At 43.1% G+C, this 9,566-nt stretch overlaps 1 pseudogene; it reads right to left on the bottom strand.

Moving 5' to 3' along the window:
* Positions 1-738: 738 nt before the first annotated feature.
* On the bottom strand, positions 739-4,254 carry LOC125747813 (uncharacterized protein K02A2.6-like; annotated as a pseudogene).
* Positions 4,255-9,566: the final 5,312 nt, after the last annotated feature.

Raw genomic sequence — 9,566 nt, 5'->3', positions numbered from 1 at the left:
GGTTCACCTCCAAGATCGTCTGAGACCAGCCACTCAGACAGATAATGCACGGCCCCATGTTGCAAGGATCTGTACACAGTTCTTGGAAGCTGAAAATGTCCCAGTTCTTGCATGGCCAGCATACTCACCGGACATGTCACCCGTTGAGCATGTTTGGGATGTGCTTGACCGGCGTATACGACAGCGTGTACCAGTTCCCACTAATATCCAACAACTTCGCACAGCCATTGAAGAGGAGTGGACCAACATTCCACAGGCCACAATTGACAATCTGATAAACTCTATGCGAAGAAGATGTGTTGCATTGCATGAGGCAAATGGTGGTCACACCAGATACTGACCGGTTCTGAGTCCCCAGACCCCCAATAAAGCAAAAAACTGCACATTCCAGGGTGGCCTTTTATTGTGGGCAGTATAAGGTACACCTGTGCACTACCCATGATGTCAGATCAGCATCTTGATGTGGCACACCTGTGAGGTGGGATGGATTATCTCAGCAAAGCAGAAGTGCTCACTATCACACATTTAGACTGATTTGTGAGAAATGTTTGAGAGAAATGGTAATATTGTGTATCTGGAATGAATTGTAGGTCTTTAAGTCCATCTCATGAAAAATGGGAGCAGAAACAAGAGTGTTGCGTTTATATTTTTGTTCAGTATAAAACAGAATAAAGACTAGACATCACAATACTGAACCGTACCACCACCTTAGGTTAACCAAGACAAACACAATTGTAGTTAACAGTCATAGTCCTTCAAATAACTAGGTTTAGTCACAGTCCTTTGTGACCGTCTGGCCGGCGTAACTGATTTATTCGGTGGTGCCTCCATTGCTGTCCCTTGGGTTGGAATGTTTGTCGCCGCTGCTTCCCTGTTGTGTTCAAGATGTTCTTCTGGAAGACATCCATTCCCCACTGCAGCCGGATTCCCAGAGCATGTCACTGTTTCAGCTGGTGGCGTAGGCCCGACCGGTGGTTCTGTAACTCTACGAGCTATGACGTCTCTGACTTCCGGTCTAGCCAGTACCTGGTCTACATGTCTACGCACAATGCTACCATCGCCCAACATGACTCTGTAAGACACTGGACCAGTGACTTTCACAATAAAACCTGGTATCCACTTTGGTCCATGACTGAAATTCCTTATAAGTACTGCATCCCCCCCTTGAAAACTTCTCTCTGATCTTTGCTTGTCATGATGTCTCTTTTGTACACCCTGCTTCCGTTGTATCTTAGTTCTAAGGTCAGGATGCACTAAGTCTAGTGTGGATCATAATCTCCTGCCTTGTAACAGTTCAGCAGGTGATAACCCCGTGGTGGAGTGAGGGGTAATGCGGTAATTAAACAACACTCTAGATATTTTGGTAGTGATGTTCCCTTCACCTGCCTTCCTCATCAATGACTTAAATGTTTGGACAGCCCTCTCTGCACAGCCGTTCGAAGAAGCATGGTAAGGTGCCGAGGTGATGTGATCAATACCGTTCTTCTTCATGAATTCCTTGAATTCTGCACTCAGAAAACATGAGCCATTATCTGACACAATTATCTCGGGTAATCCCTGAACGCTGAAACTCTTCCGTAGACATTCAATCGTATTGACTGCTGTTGCTGAGGTAACCACGTATGCATCCATCCATTTGGAATGGGCATCCACCACAATCAAAAACATAAAAGGTCCAGCATAATCTATGTGTAACCTCTGCCATGGTTTACTTGGCCACTCCCAAGGATGGAGAGGTGCGGGGGCTGGCAAGTTGCTATGTTCTTGGCAAGTGCTACAACCTTTCACTACTGCTTCAATATCAACATCTAACTTTGGCCACCAGAAGTAGCTTCTTGCTAATGCTTTCATTCTGGTGATGCCTGGATGTCCATAATGCAGTTGACGTAGCAATGCTTCCCGCCCCGGGGGCGGTACTACCACCCGTGATCCCCACAATACACAACCATCTTGCACACTTAACTCCGATTTCCTCACAACATAGGACTGGAAAACAGGGTCTGAGTTACTAGGTGGCCACCCCTGCAGGACGAACTGAACCACTCTGGACAGCACTGGGTCTTTGCGTGTCCACTGACACACTTCCTCTGCTACCACCAGCGCTACCTCCTCCATCAACAACACTCGATCCTCTTGCTCTCCCTTTTCTGATAGCTGAGGCAGAGGAAGTCGGCTCAGAGCGTCAGCGTTGCCGTGGTCTTTCCCAGGTTTATACACTATCTCGTACTCATATGCTCTCAAGGTCACCGCCCATCGTTGAATACGAGGTGATGCCATTTGAGGCACTGCCTTCATCTCATTGAAGAGAGACAGTAGAGGTTTATGGTCTGTACAAATTACAAACTTCCTTCCATATAAATATTTATGGAAGCGCTGAATGCCGAACATTACTGCCAGACCTTCCTTGTCTAGTTGTGAGTAATTGGCTTCCGCTGATGTAAGCGTCCGCGACATGAAACCGATGGGTCTCTCCTGCCCATCTGACATGCGATGTGATAGCACAGCCCCCACTCCATAAGGTGATGCATCACAGGACAGAATTAGTGGTTTCTGGCTGTCGTAATGCACTAACACATCCGACGACTGCATGAGTCTTTTAGACTCTTCAAAAGCTCTCTCTTGCTCCTCCGTCCATTCCCATTTGCTGTCTTTCCTTAACAGTTTGTGCAAGGGAAAGAGCAAGGTTGACAAGTTTGGCAAAAACCTATTGTAATAATTCAGCAGGCCCAGGTATGCTCTGAGTTCTGATACATTTGCTGGCGCTGGGGCCTTCTCAATACCTTGTGTGGGATGGGGTGGAGCCCCGAGGCATCCACCTGGTGTCCTAGGAACTCTGCCTTCTGTTCCATGAAGGCACACTTGTTACGCTTTAAACGAAGGCCTGCCTCTCGTAGCCGTCTCAAGACCTCGTTCAACGTTTCCAGATGCTCCCGGTCACTCTGTCCTGTCAGCATAATGTCATCTAAATAAACAGCGACATTAGGGATTCCTGCAACCAGACTCTCCATCATTCGTTGGAAAATTGCTGGACTGGAGGAAACGCCGAATGGAAGGCGATTCACCTGGAAAAGCCCTTTGTGCGTGTTAATAGTGACATATGGCTTGGACCCCTCATCCAGAGTGACTTGTTGATATGCATGACTCAGGTCGAGTTTACTAAACTTTCCACCTCCTGTCAACTTCTCAAATAAGTCTTCCAATTTTGGTATCGGATACTGTTCAAGCTTGGAGACTAGGTTCACGGTGAGCTTGTAGTCTCCACAGATGCGCACAGACTTATCTGGTTTCAACACTGGCACTATTGGTGCTGCCCACTCTGAAAACTTCACTGGCTCAATTATGCCCAGTTTTGTAAGTCTTTCTAACTCACTCTCCACTTTCATTCTCATGGCGTAGGGTACTGGCCTGGGCTTGTAGAACTTTGGAGCAACGGCTTCATTTATGTATATTTTAGCTGGTGGGCCTCTCCAGGTCCCCAGTTCCTCTTTAAATACCTCTTCATTTTGTTTCAGCACCTTCTGTAAGGTCAGGTGAGGTTGCTCCATCTTATGTACCTGTACACTGTTCCAACCCAACTCCTTTAACCATCCTCTGCCTAACAGGTTTGGTCCCTTTCCTGCTACCACTACTATGTATAACTGCTTGACTATGTCCTTGTACTTTACTGTAACGACTGCCCTGCCTAGTATAGCTACTCTTTTGCCTGTATATGTTTTCAATGTCCAAGAACAATCTTGCAGCTCCTGTGCATTTCCTGTTGTCCACAGTTTGCTATACTCTGACTTTGTCATAATTGTCACACCACATCCTGTATCCACTTCAAAATCCACTATTTTCCCGTTTATCTCTAGTTGTGTGGTGATGGGGTCCACTTTTGTTATTTCCGAATCTTCCAGATTATGCATAGTAAACACTTCATCATTGCTGGCTTGCGTATCAGGTGATTCGCTCATGTGATGTGTTGACTGCCTTTTTTCCTTCCTACTCTCATTATCTACATTCTTATGCCTCCCTCCCCCCATAAATTGCTGCTTACCTATGGGAGCTGAGGACTTGCACATCTTCTTCACATGACCTTTTTTTCCACAACCATAACATTTGTCATTTATGACCCAACAGTTTCGTGCCCAGTGATCACCACCACACCTATAACAAACCACCGAGGCCGCTTTGCCTTGCCCTATATTCACCTTATGCACCGACAGCGGAGACGTATCTTTACTAATAGTACCGGCCAGTGCCGTCGATTGCAATTGCAGGTCACGATCATCTCTGTTTGCCGTTTCCATGGCTTGCGCGACTGCCAAAGCTTTGTCGAAAGTTAGCTCTGGCTCCACCAACAGCCGTCTTTGTATGTGGTCGTCTGCGATACCGCACACCAACCTGTCGCGCAGCATTTCTTTTAACTTTTCTCCATAATTGCAGTGCTGTGCTAGTTCCCTTAACACCGCCACATACTCCGACACAGTCTCCGTCGCTGCCTTAAATTTGTCATGATGTGAATTAAATTTGAATCTCTGGACTATTTCGCTGTGCTTTGGGTTGTAGTGTGACTGAAGCAGGTCCGTTAAGTCCTTATATGATTTAGCACCCGGTTTGTCTGGGCTCACCAAGTTCCTCATTAAACTGTACGTCTTGCCGCCGACCGAACTCAATAATATAGCCCTCTTCCGTGCTTCATCAGCAATGCCATTAGCTTCAAAGAAATGGTCCAACATTTCGCAGTATTCTTCCCAAGCCTGAGTCTGACCGTCGAAAGCAGTAAGTGTTCCTACCATTGAAGTAACCATTTCGCCGCTTCCGTTAGCTTCTTCTAGGTGCTACTCCAGCTAAGATCCAGCGTTGCTGACACTTCACCCTATTCGTCCACTTCCCCGCGGCTGTCGAGTTCACCCGTTATCCTCGTCGCCAAATGTAATATTCTTTCATTCAAGAATAAGGCGGACCCCAGACTATGGAGGTATATCCAACTTTATCTCTAGAACATGTTGTCACCTAATGAATACACTTTTTAACAGCCATAGATTCACTCACCCGTGTTTACCTTTGCTCAATATATTAATATTGCCCCCTACAGTCTGGGCTGATTCTTAATATAACATTCCAACATCTACTACAATAACAGAAAGATTTATAAGAGATTTATAATTGGGCTTTCAGTTCTGCCTTCTAGTCTATGTTTCTTAGTCTATGTTCTAGTCTACACTCCATGTGGGTGATACTGTGGGTGGTATGCAGCGTAAAAAATTAGTAAATCATTCCTTTAGATGGCCCGTGAAATGTTTTTAAATCATAATTACATTGATTATTTTCCACAGAGACTAAGTAAAATGATGATCAATACTGCTAATAAGCACCACCGGCTGTCCCTTTTTAATTTAACCTTGCTATTGTGTTAGGGTCAGCACCGACCCGTTTATAAGTTTGCAATGCCTAATAGCACCACATAAATTTGTGTACTGCATCAAGGCTTTTTGACTTTGTCAGGAACCTCTATTTAAACAAAATAAATTAAAACATTTTTCTTTTCACTAGGCAAGACATGCCCAGACATGTAAGGCAAGATAAGAGCAATTCAGTTTATTTATATTATTCTCTTGAGTTTTATTTTACCATTTTTTATTCTGTCAAAAGAAAGGTCCAGAAAGCCACACCAAAAATATTAAAACCAATCTTTTCATGTATAAGGAAGCCTAAAAAGGTAATCAAGAGGTAAGAAACAAATTGGATGATAAATAATTGTTTTAAGGTATTTAAAGATGCTGATTTAAGATACGGGTCGGCACCGACCCATTTAACATAAGAGATAGGAACAGAAAACTAACATATGACAAAAGTTCAAATAAAAAGCTCCCTTAAATGAGTCAGGAAAAATCTCCTGGCATGTCTTTGGATGACTGAAGAAGTGTCGGGTGGGTATAAGCCTGACTCTGTAGGTCTGCTAGATACACCTCCCGTGGTCCTGCTAGACAGTTGAATGCATTTTATTGCGACTGGGAGACAGTGAGTTGTTTGCACTTTTTCATGTGAACCTTTGACTTTCCACTCCTGATGCCAAACCAGAAATACTAGGCGTTTGGAATTGTAATGGGATCAGTGCAAGAGCAGCTACAGTACAAGTATGGTGTCACTGACTTTTCAGAAGTCTTATGGCAGTGTGGAAGAACCTAGCTGAATAGTGCCACAGCATGGTTGGTGGCTGTACTGGGGATTCTGCTCTCAGAGAGGGTGAGAAGATGAACACACAGCAGCTACTCTGTGGAAAGGCAAGATGAGCGTGGGCAAAGCCAAGTGTAGCCATTCATGGACCTCTACACTAAGGACAGTGTACATCCCCCCCAAGCTATTTGGCCTGACCAGCTGCCCTGGTCATGAGTGGGGAGAATATTCCCTGTTCATTTAGTACAGAAAAAAAATCACTTGAATGTCAAAAACTTTCACATGGTCAGTGGCGAGTTTACCTCATCTGGCCATATTTAGTTTAATAAATCTAATTATAGCCAGAAACCCTCGGAATTTTGTAGAGTACCCCTGGTCTCATCTAGGAAACTTCACCTGCATACGTTTACCACATAAAGAGCAGGAGCTTGGGGATTCTGAGATTGCCATGTCTCTGTTTTTGTTCTTTGTAACACTCCTTCTGTATGCAAATAAGGCAAATTGGACTTACTCTTTGTCACCTACCAAAAGTATGACATGATACCAAGTGTTCCTTACCACACTTCTGTAAATTATGGACTTGCTGTTTTAGATGTTAGTGGAATCTATAGCCATGGTTTTGTTATCCTCTGTTCTCTAAAGCAGAATTATATATATAAAAAAAACAAGTGCAGTATTATTTCACTGGAACAAAATTATGAAATTACATAATTTTAATTTAATCAAAAATGATGAAAATCTAGTTAGTATTACAATATCAAAATGCAATGTTTAAATGAAGATACATGGCCACCAAACTCATTTTGAATATGAATGCTTTCTTCTAAATTGTGTTATTAAATTTATAATATAAAATTCTGCAATTTAATTAAAAAAATACTTATCAAAGCATCTTATCAGTAAAAACACTGCAGATAAAACAAGAGAGCATCATTTAAGAAGTAATACCATTTTCCATACAATCCATAAACATTTCAAAGACTCAAGTTCAAATATTTCACAATGTTTACACTTTGGTCCTGGAATATTAATGAATCTAAAAGCAATTTACATCCAAGTTTAGTCACCAGCAGATTTTCATGATGCATAAACTCTGTCACCATGCCAGCCATATCCATGAATTCTGTTCAAGCAGAACCCTGTTAAACAATCGCCCACAGTCCATCAAGTGTATAATATTCTTCTATGTTGACAAAGAAGCTTTTGTTATGATTTTGGTCCCACAGCCCTACAAAGCCTTTGAAATGACTTGGCCCAGTGTATAGCTTCAGCCGTGTGACCATCTAATGCCCAGAAGCATTGCTTGTTTGTTTGGGGATTCTGGCAAAATGGTCCCAAAAACAGGTTTTTAATACATTGTGGGGGATAAAATGTCCCCCACACTGTAATAAAAACCTGTTTTTGGGCCAATTTTTTAGGACCCCACAAAGATCTGTGAATACAAACCAAAAGAGTAAAAATGCCAAAAGTCTCATATTTTGTTTGGTTACTTATGGTTAAGGTTAGGGCTGGGTAGTAGTTAATGTCGTCATGTTGGGATTAGATTTCCCTATTGAAATGAATGGAGAGTCTCCACAAAGATATAATTACAAATGTTTGTGTGTGTGTGTGTATGTATGTGTGTGCCTGTGCATGGGAGCATGGCTATTTGTGGGGGAGAAGCATGCAATTTTATGGACAAACTCAACTTGATTCTTTTTTTTACAGCTCTAGGCATACTGGCTCACTAGAGATTGATATGATTTACATGTTTCTGCTATGTATCTGGCATTTCTGACCCCCCCACCCACCAGCCTAGCAAAACCCCCGCACTGTCTGTACCTACACTCTACTGTCCCCCCCCCCCCCACCCAAATGAGTGGGAGGGGAGTCCTCAACTCCTGGCAATGCAATCGATGGATGAATGCAGACTGCAGTGGTAATGACTAGAGGTCACCTTTATACACTGAGACAAGAAGTGGGATGGTAGGGGGAAGGGAGGGATTACAGAGGCAGAGAGGAGAGATGGAGAGGGAGGGGAAATGTCTGACATGAAGAGAAGCAGAAAGGGATCAGACATGACAAGAAAGAAGGGAGAAATTACAATGAATGGGCTAGGGAGTAACTGCAAAATAGACTGAGGTCTCCACTCCCATGTAGTAAAGTTGAAAAAGTTCTTAGCTACAGTATGCACATTTTGCACTTAGGCGTATGACTGTGGAATATTTAGATGGGGAGAAATTTCACAAAATTATTTATTGCAAAGGTGGCATCCTATCACATTACCATGCTTGAATTCACCAAGCTCTTCAGAACAACCCATTCTTTCACAAATGTTTGTTAATCTGAACGCATGGCTACAGTAAGTGCTTGATTTTATACACCCGTAGCAAAACCTGAATTCAATGATTAAGAGGTGTGTCCAATAATTTTGTCCCTATAGTTGTAGGAAAAATTAGCTTAAGAAATTTTAATGTCTCGACCCGTGGGTAGGAAAATATATAAAATTTTAATCATTTAATATTTGGTGATGATTATTAACCAACTGTTATGCTGAATTGTTGGTTCCTCCAAACTCAATTGTGGAATCCCTGTGAGTCTGTTAATGTGAGACTTATATGAGATTCACTAATAACCAGTACTGTTTAATAACCTGGGTTAGAATGTGCATCCACCGAGTTATGTCACGATTGGTAGCGAAGCTCTTCTCCAGCCCACATACAGACCTTGTGTTTTGAGGCTGCCCGTTACCACTCGCTTATTAAGGAAATAGACTCCGGAGGCCAGTGAGTCTCTCAGGAACTGTTTTGAGCTTACAGACCCCCTGTTGTGCTGTTGGAGCCTCAGGTTAACAACATGGATGTGAACATTGAAAGCAGAGTGGATGTTAACACAAACTATTGTAAGTCCTGCAGGGATACCGTGGTCCCAGTAAGGTCTGTTAGCTGCCTCCCCAATAATAAACCCTGGATTACCTGTAACATCAAGGATCTGCTTAATTATAAAAAGTAGGCATTCAGGGAGTGGGACAAGGAAAAGCTTAGCGGGAACTGAAAAGGAGCCTAAAGCAAGCAAAATTGAACTATAAGAAGAAAGTGGAGAGCAAATTCCAGCGGAATAACACCAGAGAGGTATGGAGGGGAATCAGAAACATCACTGGCTATTCTAAGAAGAATAGCCAAGCTACGGATGGGGATGAAAATAAGGCCAATGAATTCAGTCTGTTTTATAACATGTTCGATGAGATGGCCAACACCCGACCTATATTAACACATGTCCTACCATCTACCCCACTGACTCTTTTATACAACTATCCCTCCACCATCACTTCGGATGTTGCCACTGCTCCATTATCTACTCTGCAGTTACCTGTAAGCAACAACCCCCCCACCATTGCTGTTGTAACCCCCAGTATATCTGGTCACCTG

Source organism: Brienomyrus brachyistius, chromosome 8, assembly GCF_023856365.1.
Source record: "Brienomyrus brachyistius isolate T26 chromosome 8, BBRACH_0.4, whole genome shotgun sequence".
NCBI classification, from domain to species: Eukaryota; Metazoa; Chordata; class Actinopteri; order Osteoglossiformes; family Mormyridae; genus Brienomyrus; species Brienomyrus brachyistius.
The sequence above is the reverse complement of the archived record's forward strand: the minus strand, read 5'-3'. Positions and strand labels throughout refer to the sequence as shown.